The sequence below is a fragment of the Euprymna scolopes genome, chromosome 30, assembly GCF_053919585.1.
Source record: "Euprymna scolopes isolate OS-2025 chromosome 30, ASM5391958v1, whole genome shotgun sequence".
NCBI classification, from domain to species: domain Eukaryota; kingdom Metazoa; phylum Mollusca; class Cephalopoda; order Sepiida; family Sepiolidae; genus Euprymna; species Euprymna scolopes.
Genome location: NC_136511.1, coordinates 25808558 through 25828195, shown reverse-complemented (window position 1 = coordinate 25828195; position 19638 = coordinate 25808558).

Below are 19638 nucleotides of genomic sequence, written 5' to 3'. Positions count from 1 at the left end.
GTGCAGATTGGAGGTCTTCCTCTAAAGTATTATTGGTTAGCATACGTTTGAAATAAATATGTATTCTTTTTTGTGAATTAAAAGGCATCTTCAATAGAATTAAAGAGAAGCAACCACCCAAAGTAAAGCAGCAAACAATAAATGACTTTGTATTCCGTAAGTTCCAAAAGGGAGCATCTGCAATCCGATGCGTCGAGGTGATTAATGTCGAATCACAGAAAAATCACATGTTGAATTTTTCTATTTTTAATATTAGTGACTAGTTTTTTTCAGGGAAGTGTCGAAAATGAATTATAAAGACGATCGACTATTCCATTGTGTTTGTTCTGAACATATTTTACGAATATAAAAATTTAGCGATTATTGTTTTTTAATATGATGGAATTAGTCTTTGCAACATCTTCTTGATTTAAATATGTAAAGTTTAATAAAGTGATTCTGAATTTCCTTTTTATTGTGTGTTAATAACTTCGTTACAATCGAACAGTATCAATAAGAAATGACGGTTTTTGATTTCAGTCTCTCCATCATTTCTATAGATTAACACACGGATTTAATCAACGTATCTTCTTTTAAATGCGTTCAATTATTTTCTAACAAAACATATGTGTCACGCGATTTGTCACGTTTACCTGTTAAATAGAAAATGTTTAATCAAGTCACGTTACAACTGAAAGACAAGTTAGGATAAAGATGTTAATATAACGCGTCAAACCCTAAGCGATGTTGTGATCCTGGATATGCCCTTAAACTATATCCGATGGTGGGGCCCTAGCTTGTGGCCTTTGGGAACTGTGGAACCACCTCTTACTTGCGATTGCTCCCAGGTCCACTCTGATTTGGAGTGGTCATAACTGTCATTGTCCAAACTATGGGTTAAATAGAAACTGACTTGAAAAACAAATATATTATATTAAAAATGTGTTTTTTTTTCAAAATCACTGGATTCGGAATTAAATAACCTTAAAAGGTTAATATGCCGTAAAACAAAAACAACCAACCAACCTATATGATATAGTATTCTGTAAGGTAAAAAAGTAAGAATATACGGTCCAATGGGGTGAATGGATTACTGTGAAATTTTCGCCGTTTTTATACACATCCTCCTTTATAAGATAAGCACGCCGATTTAATAGGCGTCTAGTTTTTTAAAACGTTATTCACCCCGAACATGTGTTATGTTATGCCTACTATATAAGCGTGCCTAAGTACGTCTTGCTCTATCGTGCGTGTGGGTGTTCTAATGGCCTCTTTGTGATCGTAGCATGTATATGATGCTTATTTCGTCTGGTTCCCGTCTGTATCTATTCAATTATATACAAATCTTATATATGCAGTTTTTATTAGTACTCGCGCGAAAGAGCAAGACACAAAATAGTTTAAATAATAATAATAATAATAATAATAATATAATAATAATAATAATAGAATAACAATAACAAAGACTTTCGCTGGCGGAAACTACTATTGCCCGTAACCAGTTATACAGTCCTTTTGAAATTGTCATCTCTATTTTTCTCGTTATGTATTATATATTTGTTAATGAAACTATATAAAATATGTTCCTTATTAAATTTTACTGATTTTCTAATCTGAAAGAAGTTTAAAACAATTTAATCTAAAAACGTTATTTTAAAGTATTTGTTAAAAAAAATTCAGATGTTCTCATTATTCAGACTTGTATTTCAAAGAGGGGGCTGCAAAAAATGAGTTTTGGTGTGAGGTGAAATACAAACTGAAACAAAGAGAATATTCAGACCTGTAATAATACAAGGAGGGGGTTAGAAAAAATAGTTGTGGTGTGAGGACAAATAAAACTGAAATAGAGAGAAGGACATTTTAAAAACATTTTAACAAGAATTTTTATTTTGTGTTGGTTTCGGTTTCGTTTATAGCTCATGGCATTCAAGTTATCTTGATAAATATATAGATCATTTAAGGGCATCAGTTATAATCGAAACCGAAACCAAAACTCATGAAGAATATTTGGTAAAATTATTTATTACAAAAAAATGGATATCCATCTATAATATAAATCTAACCTTTCTGTTTAAATGTATGTATGTATGTATGTGTGTCTGCCTTTAAATTTCGAAAGATGCGACTGAATTTTCGGTATCGTTTTGTAGATCGACCCGTCCGACGACAAATATCTACCAATTTGCTCAAAACATGAATTCCTTCCCCCTCAACTGGATACTTTTCTACAGGGAGGGATCGCTTTTTTCGCCGTTGTTCTCGAAAGTCATCCTGATCTTTTTGGTTGACTCCGGTTTGGCGATGAGCGCAACAGCAGGACGTCAGGTTATTTTTTTTCCACATGTTTTTCCTCCTTCGCGGTAGGAGTTCAAGCCTGCCTGCCTACTACCGTATTTTTGTTCTTTTTATTTTGCTCAACTCACATATTCGAACACCTGGGGAATGTCGGACACCCAGACTAATTTTTTTATTAATAATATTTACCAAGAACTTTCCATAATTTTGGTTTCGGTTTCAATTATAGCTGATAGCACTTAAGTCAGTTATTTTCCTAAATAATTTTACAATGATTTCTATTTAAGTTTTCGTTTCGGTTTCGATAATAGCTGAAAGAAACTCAAGTTATATACATATATACAGAAAGAAACACACACAGACACATACACACACACAGACACAGACACACACACACACATATATATATATATATATATATATATATATATATATATATATATATATATATATATACGTAAATTCTATCTTTACATCATCAACGCTCTGATCCTTATCTGGCATCAATTGAAATGGATGACTCTCGTCTTGGAGGCTCCATGTTTTGACAAGCTTCTGGGTTTGACCTTTACTCCTGATTTGAAATGGAACACGTACGTCTAATCTGTTGCCAGGGACGCTGGGAGAATTGCAGGATCCTTCTACCGCTCCAGAAAATATCTCACTACTAATGCAATTCTCTATTTTTATAAAATAAAAGCTAAGTGCATCCAAGGATGGAGTACTGTGCCACATCTGGACAGGAGCTGCTAAAAACAGCCTATCCTGCCTTGACAGAATACAAAATAGACTTTGTGGTTTTCTCTTCCCTGCAACCTCTCTCCCACAGAAGAAACGTTGCAAGCCTGTCTTTGTTTTATCGTTATTTCCATGGCAGATGCTCGTTTGAGCTCCAATGACTCGTACCTCTCGCCAATCTTTCACGGGAACACCCCTCTGGCTAAACTACTGTCAATAATTTTCCCCACTCTTTATCTGTGCCTAAATCCAAACGTAGATTCTATAAGCACAGCTTCTTTCTTAGAACTGCACGCCAGTGGGAGTCTCTGCCGCTTGCCTGTTTCCCACCTGACTACAACTTGGACGTCTACAAGTCCAACATAAACAAACTTCTGACAAACCGCCCCTTTAAGTAAGACACTCTGTCAAAACCCCCAATACTACTGGTTACTACAATATTATCTCATTGATTACTGTACACGCAATAACCCTTATCCCTGAGTGGCCTTCCGGCCTTGATAAGTGGTGACCTCCATATATATATATATATATATATATATATATATATATATATATATATATATATATATATATATGTATAATTTTTCGGTTTAGATTAAAGTTTATGTACCAAGCCATATAAATATATATGTTTTTTTTATTTTTAAAACCGCAATATATATATATATATATATATATATATATATATATATATATATATATATATATATATTATTTTTAAAACCGCAACTTTATAATATATAAAAATCGATAGGACCTCAAAAAATTATAATATATACGACAGCTGCAAAAATTAAAATATATTTAAGCCTATTTTGCGACCGGGTTCGGCCGGGCGTCCCTGCAAGCTTAGATAAATACTTTGGCTCTTTTAACAAAAGGGCTACAATAATAACCGAGCGTCTCCAGTTACGCTGAACCTCTACAAAAATTGAACATCAATGTATTACATACGAATTATACTCCTGTGGAATTTCCGCAGGTGTCACTAATATGTATTTTAATACATTTTCCAGCTCCTAATAAAGTTTCAGCTCGAGTTCATCAAGTTGTTTGAGCATTCACATTTCATCCTGGACATTTCTTATTTAAACCTAGGTTAAACCAGGGTAATTCCACCCCAACTTTACAAAAATGGCTGCCAAAGACAAAATAATAGTTTTTACCAAAAGAAAACTTAACACACACATATATATGTGAAAACAGTTTAATATGTAAAAATAAAATTGAACTCATGTAACAGGATCAGTGAAAAACACGTTTTCAATCAATTTCAATATTTACGAAAAAAATTCCACCCGCCATCTTCCTTCCATTCCCTTTGCCTCTTTTTAGCATCAAAAGTGTGAGATATATATATATATATATATATATATATATATATATATATATATATATATATATATATTTATTATTAAATTTTCACCCCAGACATGGCAAATTGCCACTTTGGTGTAGGGGGCTACTATCAGGGGCAACAACTACCGGGGAAGTATGTAGGGATTTGGGCAGCAAGATGTCGGTTCACGTTACACTTGAACTTCTGCACGTCAGTACTGTTAGGGAAGCAGGGACCTGGAATAGAATTCCAGAGTCTAGCGGTTCTGGGGAAGATACTATTGGAGTAAAAACATCTTTTACATCTAGGGGTCTCTACAGTGTGGGGGGATGGATTTAGCAGCCTGCCGGGTTTGTCGAGGGTGCTCCCATCGTTGGGGCACAAGTGATTGCAGTTCGTCAGAGCATTCACCACTAAAATACTTGTAGAACAGGCAGAAGGATGCAACATTTCGCCAGTTCAGGGCCTATCAGGTTTGCGACTCTCTTTCGAACCTTGTATAGGAGCGAGAGACTAGTAGCAGATGCACCAGCCCAGATGTAACAGCAATACTCCATACATGGGCCAATGGTGGCCTTATAGAGGTAAAGCATACTTTCGGGTGTTAGTAGTTGTCTGCACCTAACATGAACAACGCCAGTTCTACACCCAACACAAGGTAGCCTACTCTATTTTTTGACTGAAAAGTTTTCGAAAAGTTTTCTTGACCAGGTTGATGGAGTTTGTTCATCATTGTCGTCATCATCACCATGGGGTTACTGGTTTGACCAGCCCTCATCACTGTCCCCGATTCAGAGATGGTAGCATGTTCTTTCTTTCCCTTTCCATTTCTCTTTTACTTTCTGCTTTCTTGCTGAGGAAGTTTCATCTTCATCGTTGTTGCCAACTCGGGCTAATTTTCTTGGCTGCCAATCTTCATCAATTTCAGTATCACAATAGTTCGGACTCGTCATCATATTTCTACTTAATTTCTTCCCCTACCCTCTTCCCTTCCCTCCTTCTTTTGAGCTGACTCGAGTTTTGCTCTTTTAAGCTGCCTTTCTTTCTCTTTTTGTGTCATCATCTGAATCAATTCACCAGATGTCAGACTCTCCCCATATATCCTGGCTACTATTTTTGCTAGCATAATCCTTCAGGACTCCACAGAATGACTGTTGGAAAATTCCACCTGCTACGGAGGTGGATTTCCGCCAAGAGGCATAAATGATAAACACCTGTTGAATATTCTTGGCCTGAAATAGAAAGATTGAGTGTTTCAAAGTAAAGAAAGAAGTGTAACAAATTAGTATAAAATGTGTCAGATTAAGAAAGCAACATATTGACTCTATGATCTCATCATAAAAAGTATGAAATGTATACTTACTTGCTGGATGGAGTAGGATGTTGCTTTCAAGCTTAAATCAGTAACATTTCCAACGAACATGTCTTCTACAAAGGAAAGGCTATTCAAGGGAAGCAAATTTATTAAACGGGCAACTCAAGTTGGGATGAAACAGCACTCATATGAGCAAAAGAAGTAGTCCAGCGTATTAAGATCGGGGGAAAGATGGGCCAGTGTGAGAAGTGGACAAATCCGTAGCTTTTCTTCTGAAGCCAAGCATATATTTCTTTGGACTTGTGACCGGTGCCGAGTTCTGCTCGCACACCCAGACTCTGTCAGCGCCCGCATGACTGCGGCAGGGGATCACCACACTCTTCAGCCCAGTCAGATACACTTTTGTGTAAACTTTCCAGTTTGTTTTCATCACTCTAGGCACACCCATATTCAGGGTGCTAGATGTGGCCTTGTTTTTATAACTTGGCTCCGTAAAGATCATGAGTTTTACAGCGACGCATCTCCGATCTCGCTCATTGAACAGTGTGTCACTTTCGGACCCGAGAGAAGGTTGCTGGAACTCTCGGGACTTGTACACAACTAGCTAACTAGTCGATAGTCTGCTACAGAACAAAGTTATGCATCAAATGGAAATTGAATCATGCCGTTTTCTCTAAGGCAACAATTTTATCTTTCTTGTATATTATTGCTTCTATTATTGAATTGTTACCCAGCTAATTCTCACGGGGATTATGTACCTGTCTGCTGGCGACCCGATTCTACTAAACACTTGATATCGTTTTTTAAATTTGTGCCATTTCCTTTGATATGCGTGCATTCGTATCCTCCCCCAGAGAACTCGTATGAACAACAAATATACGAATTTAGAATGATAGTTTCCTTTTTATGTAGACACATATTTTAACACACAAGAACTCAAGTTTGTCCAGCTGAGCAAACTTGTGCCCTTGTACCGGAAAAATATCCAGTAAATAAAACGTTGTTTAGTAAATTTGTAGATGCATGTTTTCTTTTCATTTCCATACACCAAATAACTAAAACATCCGCAATGTCTAAGCTTTATTTCACAAGAAACACTAGACTAGCTAAAATCATTATCAATAATTTTCCCCACTCTTTATCTGTGTCTAAACCTAAACATAGATTCCATAATCAAAGCCTCTTTCTTAGAACTGCACGCCTGTGGAATTGTCTTCCGTTTTCCTGCTTTCCAGCTGTCTATAATATGGTTGTCTTCAAGTCCAACGAGAACAAGTTTCTGATGAGCCGTTCAACTTAAGTTAACAAATTTACCGAACTTCCATTACTATCGATTACTATATTGTCCTTTTGACTCTCTACACTCTTTAACCCTTATCTTTGAATGACCTATCGGCCTTGATAAGTGGTGACGCCTATGTAAAAAAAAGTCCAATATTAAAATTGCAAGTACCTCCCCCCCCCCGTAAAAAATATATATTTTGCGATCAAGGTTCAGAAATAATAATGTTCTGAAATCTCCAATTTCTTTTGGATTCAGCCTCCTTCTGAGAGGTACCAACGCTCCGCCATTTTATTTTTCTTCCATGTTTGTTTCAAAAAGATGAAAAGCTTCTTTTAAAGCCACGAGCATCGGTTTTAGAGCTTAGAGATGATGCCATCGTTTCCAGGTAAACACTTATTTCTGGCCTTTTTAACGTTGGATCATTGCAAGCACTAGCCAGATATTCTTCTAGTTCTTCCGTGGAGCATTCAAGTCTACCAGATTTTTCTTTTCAATAAATAACGTAAATGGGGTTTCTAAGAATTTATTTCTTATTTTCCTTGCTTCTTTCCTGCGAGCAACTTCCCTCTTTTTCTTTAAAACATCATAGTGTTTCCTTTGCAATTCTGTATGCTTTGTTATGCTTTGTTTTCTCTTCATCTGCTTTTGCTGGTCTCTTCCTCACTTATTTCTTCTTATCTCTCAATTCTTAAATGATATCATCTCTTTTAGAGGGTCCAGGTTTCACTCCATTGTATTCCGTTTTGTTTTCTCCCATCAAACGCCTCTGCTAGCCCAAAGCTCTCTTTGACTACTCATAAAAGACATCTAACATTTTTAAATTTCCATTCTGGGGCTCATTTTTAATTTTGCGACAAATTCTAGTAAAGCCTCATCAAACTGCCCGTGTTTAACTTTCTCAATCGACTTCGGCCAATTTATTTTTGGCTTTCGCGCTTCTACTTTTGATGCTTGTCTTTCTCAACGGCGGTATGACTCATACTATGGTTTGTCTACTGATGAGTACGTTAACATGTCTTTCGATCGCATAGTCTGAGCTGCTGAAAAACCTCCTTGCGTTTCCTTACTTGATAGTATTTCTTTCACTAGCGAAGGTTTTGAGGCGACAGATGGATTCTTCAGTCTTTCCGTGTTCCGTCTCATTGTACGTCTTACATCCAAGTCCAATTACCGGGGTCCTGAACTTCGCTTGATCCCTAACGCCGAATAAAGAATTTTAATTCGATTTCCTATAGAAAAAATCGATTCGGCTTTGAAAAGTGGGGCGATACACGATCGGCGGAGTGTACCCCTTAATTTAGTTTTTTTTAACCTTCATTAGATGTTTTCCCACCCTCTTTCATTTTAACATGCGTACACAAAAATTCACTCTTCCTTTCTTAACAGCGATAATAAATCTGTATCCAATATATGTAAATATATATATATATATATATATATACATATATATATATTTATTATTTATTATTTATTTATCAACTATAATTTACCTTACCACACAATAGATAACATCAGATATATCCTCATAGCATCCAATTTTATTACACAACAACAGAGACGAATATATGAAAAAGAAAATAATTCTAAAATTCAACACGCACACTACAGGCCTTAACAAAAACCTAGGACTACTCAGTGACTACAATTTTTATTGCTACAAAGATATTCTATAAACATTTCCTTAGGACTAAAATGCACGGTGAGATGGGGTAACTCTTTCCGAAACCTTTACATTTTCCCTAATGTTTTCTTTCTTTATTTTAATCATACACATGGCATGTGTATGTGTGTGCATATTATGTACGCATATTTGTATGTATTTGTGCGAGTGTATGTGTATACGTACCTGGAAGTGTATATACACGTCAGTATATGTATATATACATATATATATATGTATGAGTATATATATATATATGCATGTATATGTGGATATATGTGTATGTGTGCGGATATATGTGTGTATGTTTTCAAAACACATTTTGTTTAAGTGTTAATTTTCTTCATATTACCGTATATGTATATGTGTATATATGTGTATGTATTTCTAGCACACCTATACTTCTTTTCCCGTCACTCTATTCTCCCCTTCCTCTCTCTCTCCCTACATTCGCTTGTGTAAACTTGTGTATATATGCACAGCTGTCTCTACGTGTAAATGTATGCGCAAGCATTTATGTATGTACATGTATGTCTGTTAGTATATGTATATGTGTATATATGCATACATTTATGTATGCATATGTATATATATATATATATATATGTATATATTTGCACATGTGAGTATTTTTTGTATACGTGTGTATATGTACATATTAATATATATATTAATAAAAAGTAGCGTTTCGTTTTTGTCTTAAAACGGTTGAATTTAGAAACGACGTTTTCGTTCTTTTTCGAACAAGTAATAGCCGTTAAATTACAAATGAGCATCATAGCGTTTCTCCTCATAACGTCTTATATCCTTTGAATTCGGATTCTCTCTTAGAATAAATAATATCGTTAGAATTCAAGGGATTGGACAGTTAAAGACGGGTTTCTCATTTTTATTTACTGTTTAATTTTTAATTTTTCGTTTGTATGTGTATATGTACTGTGTGCATGTGTGTATGTGCGTGCTTATATGTGTATATAATTAAGACTGACGTGGCACCTTCTCATTGGCTATACCTCCTTGTCCTCCTCCTTCTTCTCCTCCTCCTCATCGTCATCATCTACTCTCCTTCCTTTTCCATTCCCCTTTTCCCCGTGTATGCTCATACTTTCACTACACCGATGAAGACTGAAGGATCAGTCCAAAATTATGTACTTATAAAAAAGTTTTTTAATTTTTTTTCTTAATATTATTATTTTGTATTCCTGCACGTCACCAATTGAAAACGAATAAAGAAAAGTCATAAGCTTTTATACTTTTCGTATTCTTTTTTATTCATATATATACTTTCTAAGGAATACACGTTGATACAACATGCAATTGGGACCATACATTGACGGTGAAGGACTCCACGTTAGAAGAAAACTTGAGTGAAACCTAAGGAAATTGGCACACATAAGGTCGGACATCATTTTTCTCAAAACATGCAAGAAATTAGACATCATACCCACCGGACTTAAAATTAAGAACCACTTTCAGGGTGCATCTAACACAAACAATATACTTAGAGCAAAACAATATACTTAGAGCAAAACAAGCTTTTTATGCAAAGCAAAAAACACTCTCGAACACATGCGACAGAAACAGATCTCATCTTCGTGATTTACTTACTCATACCACATTTATGGAAACCTCTAGAGCCCTCAACACAATCTACTCTAAAGATCTCTGCCAATGTTTACAATTCAAACAACGGAAACTCAACACAAATATCAAGTGTTAAAACATATCTACAACCAACAAAACCCATACACCATCAGTAGACTTCTAAAAAATAATAACGCGCAAAGCATCCTCCAAAAATCACAGTGCCCCAACATTGCCAACTTCTCGGACCACCAACTTGCAGAAAACGAAACCAGGCTATTAGCTAAAGGGGTCTTATTCTGTCAATCCAAAAACCTGAATCCGGTGGGCATATGCTATGACATGGATAACTATATCCGAAGAATAAAATTAAAGGAATATTTCCATAATAACAACCAGCAAGCAGACACCAATTCCACCACAAATAAACGTTCAAAAGATTCAAAATCTAAACATTGGACACCTGCCAATGGACGCAATCTAAACATAGACGCAAATAACAACACAATAAAAAGCATTTAGACAAGTTCATCATAGACACACTGCACAAGGAAACCATCATAATATCACAAAGGACGAATAACAGACCATAAAATCATTACAGAATAATAATCTCATCACCATAAAACCAGCAGATAAGGGAGGAACTATCACTATCATGAACACAAATTATTACATAACAGAAGTAAACACACAGCTAGCGAACAGTGATCCCAGTAGCACTTTCAAATCTGAACTAAACACCCTAATCAGCAGTCTAGACCAAGCCATTAGGACAACGGTTGAAAAATTAGTACCAGAACATCATAATCCGGCTGTCTTTTACACTATCCCTAAACTTCATAAACTCCCGAAAATAGTCGGCAACATAATTGCGCACTTCCCATTTGAAGACACAGGAAACACTGAGGCATCGGTTACCGAAGCCACATGCATTTACCACATAGCTAAGGCTATTCAAATCCATCCACCTGGCAGACCTATCATCTCGGGCATCGGCACCCTCACAGAGAAGATTTCGGGATACATTGACAGCATCCTCAACCCATTGATGCCAAACATACCCAGTTATATTAAAGACACAACACACTTCCTACAGATCCTACGCGACATCGGTAACTTACCAGACAATACAATACTCGTCACGATGGATGTTTCCTCTCTCTACTCGAATATTCCACATGAGGAAGGAATATCCGCGTGCAGGAGTTTTTTTACAAACCCAGAACTTACAAGACACCCACATCACAAACATATGCAGCATTATAGAGTACATTCTAACACATAACAATTTTACATTCAACAACAGACACTTTTTATAAATAAAAGGCACAGCCATGGGAACTAGAATGGCTCCCAGCTATGCCAACATCTTCATGCACACATTCGAACAAAAATACATGCCCACACACCACCTCAAACCGACACACTATTACAGGTATATAGACGACATCTTTGTCATTTGGCCACACGGTGAACATGCATTGATGAACTTCTTCCCACATATAAACAACTGCTATAATAGTATAAAATTCATGATTGAACATTCAACCACGCACATCACATTTTTAGACGTTCTGATTAATATTTCGAATAATCATATCACCACATCTCTACACACAAAACCGACCGATGGACACAATTATCTACATTTCGAAAGTTGCCACCAAATCACAACGAAAAAGTCAATCGTATACAGTCAATGCCTGCGCATTAAAAGGATATGCACCGACCCATCCGATTATGACACACAGGTAGGCATCTTAATCAACCACTTCCTTTGCAAAAACTACCCATTCAAAATATTAAAAGAAGCCATCAGCAGAGCATCACACATTAGCAGACACAACCTACTTACATACAAAAACAACAAAACATCCACACGAATACCTATGGTATTTCACTTCAATAATAACACCAATCATTTATACAACCCCATGAAACAGATCTTCAAACAATTACAACAGGACCCCACACTCAACACCATATAGAATAAACCACCCATTTGTGCCAAACGACAACTCCCCGACTTACGTTCCTTACTCACATCCACTCGGATAAACCGCACCCAAACATCTCAAGGAAACAACCCCCCTCTAAATTTCAATAGCTCAAATGTAATATATCTGTTATACTGCACAAAATGCACAAAAGGCAACTACGTGGGGGAAACAGGCCTGGAGTTCCGCCTACGTCTTAATAACCACAAACATACCATCAGAGATAAATCTACACAGCATCCAGTAGCTATCCACTATAATTTACCTAACCACACAATAGACAATATCAGATATATCCTCATAGCATCCAATTTTATTACAAAAAACCAGAGACGAATATATGAAAAAAAAAAAATTCTAAAACTCAACACGCACCCTACAGGCCTTCAAAAAAACCTAGGACTACTCAGTGACTACAATTTTTATAGCTACAAAGATATGCTATAAACATTTCCTTAGGACTAAAATTCACCATGAGATGGGGTAACTCTTTCCGAAACCTTTACATTTTCCCTAATGTTTTCTTTCTTTATCCTCTCATACACATGGCATGTGTATGTGTGTGCATATTATGTACGCATATTTGTATGTATTTGTGCGAAATTAGGCAAACTATCATTGCGAAAGACAGAAAAGCAGGTCTTGTAGGATATACCAAACACAAGGACATAGAATAAAAGCAGTCGTAAATACTTCTGCAAATCTGTTTGGAATGTTTATTACTCTTTTCCTCAAGCCACTGTAATTTTAAATAAACCGGCCATTTCAAGGGTCCCGACATTTTAGGAGATTTAAAATCCGCAACCTTTTTGAAAATACAGTCATCAATAAGGTCAACAGGATAAATATTATTGATGAATATTTCCCTGATCTTATCGAGTTCGGCATCTAATCTGTTAGGCGAACAGATCATGAGGGCTCTATGTGGCCTATATATATATATATATATATATATATATATATATATATATATATATATATATATAGATAGATAGATAGATAGATAGATAGATAAATAGATAGATATAGATATAGAGATATAGATATAGATATATGTGTGTGGGGGGGTGCGTGTGGTATGTGTGTAGATATAGATATGGATATATGGTTAGTACAAATGGATAAACTCCGATGATATAAAATTAAAATGGTGCGGAGAGACCCAAAGGCTCACCGTTTTACCCGTCTTATTCCGGTTTTCTCAAGATTGATTGTACAATGACCACATAAGACGGGCGAATCGTCAGGTTTCCGAGTCTCTCCGCCTCCATTCTAATATCATATATATATATATATATATATATATATATATATATATATATATATATATATATATATATATATATATTTATATATATATATATATATATATATATATATATATATATATATGCACACAAAGTGTGTGTTTGAGAGAGAGAGAGAGAGAGAGAGAGAGCAATTACCATGATGATTACAAAAAAACATAAAAAATAAACGCTGCTAACAAGGTTTCATTCGTCGCTAAGAATAGCTAAATAGTGAAAAATAGCGATTTAAAAATGTATGAGAGAGAAAAACAGACTAATACATAAGAAATATAAAAAAAAACGGGGAAAAATTGCATAGAAATCAAATTAATTCCTACGCGATTTTCTTTTTGCTGTTTCAAAGACTTTATAAAAATAGTTCCTAGAATTTGTAGATGAAAGGGTTAGGACGACTTAACATTTCAGCACTGAAATTCGTTACGCACGTATGGTTATTTATAAGGTCCTCGGAAATCGCAGACTCATATGTATTACTCAGAATATCCGAAGGGGAAAATTTGCATCACGAATCATTATGGTTTGTGTTGTATTAAACGAAAATCAAATCTTTGCAATGTCCGCCCAATATAGTGCGCGCTACAACCACATTTGAATAAATGAATAATAGTATTATAATGGTGGTTGAGCTAACCATCTTTACAAATGGACGACAGCATAGGTCTAGTTGAAAAAAAAACACACGTGGATGTGATGCAAAATAACACTGTTGAGCAGATAAAGAGATTTATATAGCAAATCGGTCACTGATATTACCTAGCCCAGATAGATGAAGATAACCAGGATATCATTTAAGTACAGTTATTTTTATATTTTTAAAAATTGGAAACTCCTTGATAATAGTAAATTCAACAATGTTTAAGTGGTAGCCATTGTTGATCAGGCTTTTAGTAATAAATTTCAGCTCGTTATCCAGATTAGCGACGGAACAAATCACCAAGGCGCTACGTGTTAAAGTCTTAAATAAATTAAATTTTCGGTTTGTAGGACAAAATGACTCCCAACGTGAACATAGGTCGGTAAATGTTGTCTTGCGATAAACGCAAGTTAGAAAATATGAAGAATTCTTGGAAAAAAGAACATCTATATACGAAAGAGTAGACTTTTTCTTTGTCTACCGTAAACCTAAGGACTAGATGAACGTTATTTAGGGCCGCAAAAATACATCCGCTTTCGTTTCCAGGTCAAATAGGCAAAAGTTGTCATCAACGTAATATATGTAATTGTCTTGTCTATGAAAACCAGATAAAATACTCTGTTGGTGAAAGATACAAAGATATAAACCAACACTGGTCTCTTTGTAACGCAATCTGTCTGTTAGTACATAATATCATTAAAGATGAATTCAAATAACATAGTGCTTACTTCATCAATTCTATCGAAGTATTTTCTGCAATTGGGGGAGTTGGAAGTGTACTTTAATATTAATCGTCAGCACAGATATTGGTAGTCATTAACAGTATATATATATATATATATATATATATATATATATATATATATATATATATATATGCATTTCATCCCGGCGTTGCTCGGATGTTATGATATGTATGTTGAGCAAAAAAAAAGTGGTAGTAGGAAGACAGGCTCGAACCCGTACCGCGAAGGAGGAAAAGATCGGGGTAAAACCTAACGTTTATGCTGTTACGACCACCACCAAACTTGAAGCGACATTTTTTTTTTAAATTAAGGCCAGTCAATCTAAAGATGAGGATACCTTTAAAAAAATATCGGCGAATAAATTGGCCCGCCCCCTTTTGAAAAGAGCCTAGTTAAAGGGGATGATATTAATGGTTTTAGAAAATTTTTCGATATTTGTCGTATGAAAGGTCGAAATTTAAAACGATACTGATCTTGGGAAAATCCGTCGCCTCTATTGAAAGTTTAAGGTAGGCATGCAAACAGACATACATACATACATTTATATATTGGTAACTAAAAAATGTCCACCCAAACTGATGAAAAAGCTTGCCCTATCTCTGAATACCCTTTATGTAAAATGTCACATATTTAGACCAAAAATTGTCTGAGTAATTTGGAAGGGATCGCAGATGTCATTTTTTTTAAAACTTTGACCCCTATTATGACCCCTTAAAATGTATTGTTTTGGGCTCTAATCAAGTTATTAAGTTAGGTCCATGTCCAAGGAACCTATATCTAAAATTTCAAGTGGCTAGACCCAAAATTGTCGGAGGAGTTTGGTAGAGTTCTTCAAGGCCAAATCGTTTATCATTTAACAAATCAACATAGCTGCCCCCCTTTAATCTTAGAAAGGTCCTCGTGGACAACACAAGGATTTTGCAATGAGAAAGTAATTGTAAAAAAAATACTTGAAGCACTATATATAAAAACCCAGCACCCATCTATAAATAACATTAATTTTGAAAGTAGCAATAATGTGCTGGCATGTTTAGCATAACCTGTATATGACTGGTTTTACTAACATTGCTTTTTATCATCCTAATTTTTAATTGAGTTTTTTATCACTCGTAAATGTATATTTTAATCGACTTTTCATTGACTCTTTTTATAATTCGTAACTATATATTTCCCTTCTATTTTTAATATTTTATCTCCACCTGATGATGATTCAAGGATGAATCGAAAGCGCTCGTGTGAACCATGGAACATTTGTAAATACCTTCCATCTTGAAGTTAAAAAAATCTTACGACAAATTGAAAAAATAAAAAAAAGAATCATTAAGAAGGTGTCTCTGTTGTTTTTAATGGTATTTGCCTGAATATATACATCATCCGCATTGGAGGGTCAGAATATGTCTATCTGATGCGCAACAGATACTGCACCTAAACTGCCCAAACAAGTTTGGAGCCAAGGTTGAAATTCCAGTGGTGATAGTGAGACTACGCCAACACCGAGGGATAAAGCACTGATGCCCCAGCTAGTCATCGTCAAGACTGGCGGACTGCATGATATATATTAACAAATGAAGGCTTTTTAGAATAGTATCTAAACTGTGAAGTGTGCTATTTGACAGTCGCCATTAAGCTCGCCCATAAAGGAAATCATCCATCATTTTAAACTTATTTTTTTATTTTTTTAAGTCATAACATGTTTAAATCATAATCATGTGTTTTCCTAGTTTCCATATGAATTACAAAATATCTGATTTTAAATTCTTGACCATATACGTCCAAGGATGTAGTACTGTTGCCACATATGGGCAGGAGCTGCTAGAAAAGACTTGTCGTGCCTTGATAGCGTTCAAAATAGACTTCGTGGTCTGGTGGGAGATGTCCTTTTCTCTTCGCTGCAACCTCTGTCTCACAGAAGAGATGTTGCGAGTTTGTCTCTGCTTTATCGTTATTTTCATGGAAAGTGTTCAACTGAGCTTCAATCTATGGTCCCCCCTTGCCAAACTTTCACAAGAAACACTAGACTAGCTGAAAACATTATCAATAATTTTCCCCACTCTTTATCTGTACCTAAACCTAAACATAGATTCCATGATCAAAGCTTCTTTCTTAGAACTTCACGCCTGTGGAATTGTCTACCGTTTTCCTGCTTTCCAGCTGTCTATAATATGGTTGTCTTCAAGTCCAACGTGAACAAATTCCTGATGAGCCGTTCCACTTAAGTTAACAAATTTACCGAACTTCCATTACTATCGATTACTATATTGTCCTTTTGACTCTCTACACTCTTTAACCCTTATACTTGAGTGGCCTATCGACCTTCATAAGTGGTAACGTTTATGTAAAAAAAATATACAGTTGGTTTGCAACAACAGATGCCACCTATAAATGTATTACGTTTGGGCTATTAGCAACTGTCTTACGTAATTATATGACGTCGTTTAAACAGATTTAGTCGTTATAATAAACATAGTACCGTTTTTATATGTACTTTGTTTAAATATACTTTATTTACCATGCGAAATCTATTATGAGAGTCGCCGAATTTAAAATAAATATGTCGGCAACATCATCTACTGGATTCTCGATATTACGCATACACTATTTTTTATGAGCGGGGCTAAATTTGTACATTAAATTCACCCCACAATATTTCTTTTAGAGATTTTGACTCGGCCGATTAAGAAATCTCATTCATATTAAGCGGAAACAAGTACTTGTGGAGATATAAAGACCTGTATTATGCACTGTTATTCACTAGCTTCCTCCAGTGGTACGTTTCCACACCTGTGGTTTAGCAAAACACAGTGTTCGCTAATATAATCAGTAGTAATAATAAACACATACGATGAGAGATAAACAGTATCGCGCACACACGTAATATGTATCGCTCCTTCTCTCTGTATTTCTCTCTTTCTCTCTTTCTCTTTATAAATATACATATATATATATATATATCTTTCTAATGAAATGTAACAATAATGTAGTTAAGTAATACTTTGCTGAAATATAACGAGACATAAATAACACACACGCAATCTGATCGTTCTCTGTTTATTTCACCCTCTCTCTCTCTCTCTCTCTTTCTCTCTCTGTCTCCTTCTTTCTCTCTAATGAAAGTGTTACAATGTAACCAACGTGTTGTTCAGTAAAAATCCGATGTAAATGTTGTCATGCTTAATCGAATGATAAAAGATGGCATTGACCTGCTTAATAAATAGAATCCAGCGGACTTGTTAAATGCAATGAGAACTGATTTTGCAATATCGGTAAATACAGAATATAGAATGGGATTTTGTCTGTTCAGCCAATGAAAGTTTTTTTTTATTAGTAAACGTGACACTAAACGTTCATTCTTTTCCGAGGCAAAGTGGTGTGCGAGAATGGCCGAAATGTCCAAACGAAATACATAGATTGAATCACGATAAGCGTAGACTATGAGATATTAATTCCAGTGCTACTGGAGTACTGAAAGTAGATAATAATTAGAGGATAAGTAACCCTGCTAATATGTCTAAGGATGTCGTTATTGACAGACTAAATCGGAGCAGACAAATTATAGCAATTTCCAATTTTAATGAAACCGATTGAATTTTGCAATTTAAAACCTTTCTAAGAACACTTCCAGTTACATAAATTACATTCTTGTAAAACTTTAAAAAAAGTCGCCCAACCGTTTCGAAATCCATAAGTTAGGGGCTAATATAAACACAGATAGAAAAGGTGGCATTTATCTTTGTATCATCAACGCTCTGATCCCCATCTGACATCAATTGAAATGGATGGCTCTTGTCTTGGGGTGGTTCCATGCTTTGACAAGCTTCTGGGTTTGCCCTTTACCCCTGATCTGACATGGAACACCTACATCAAGCCTCTTGTAAAAGTGTGGGATCCTTCTTCCGCTCCAGAAGATTTCTCACTACTAATGCAATTCTCTATTTTATAAAAGTTAAGTACGTCCAAGGATGGAATCCTGCTGCCACATCTGAGCGGGAGCTGCTAAAAACAGTCTATCCTGCCTTCAGAGAGTATAAAGTAGACATCGTGACTTAGTAGGGGGAGTGCCCGTTTCTCCTCCCTGCAAATCTCTCTCTCACAGGAGAGACGTTACGAGCCAGTCTTTGTTTTATCGTTATTTCTATGGCAAGGGCTCGTCCGAGCTCAAATCTCTGGTCCCCCCTCGCCAATCTTTCACGAAAAACACGCGTCTAGCTAACACCACTGTCAGTAATTTTCCACACTCTTAATCTGTGCCTGAATCAAAACTTGCTTCCATGAACAAAACGTTTTTCTTAGAAGTGCACGCATGTGGAACTCTCTTCCGTTTGCCTGTTTCCCACGTGACTACAACATGGATGTCTTCAAGCCCAACATACACAAATTCCTGATGAATCGCCCCCTTAAGTAAGGCACTTTATGAAATCCCCAATACTAAAGATTACTACGATACTATCCCATTGATTACTGTACACGCAATACCCCTTATACCCGAGTGGCTTCGGGGCCTTGATAAGTGGTTACCCTCATGTAAAAAAGTAGAGGTTTCATAAACAAGTTCTTTTGTTAATGAATGTTGCTATCAGGCTATTACAATAACGCATTTTTTTTCTGTTCATAACTTACATATTTCTTCAGCAGAGAAACGGAGAAGTTACCAGCAATTAAAACTATTACGCAACATTAGTACACCCGCTGTTGTACATTCTACTTAATACACTTTGACTTTACGATGTATCCATCGTATTTGCTTAACCCG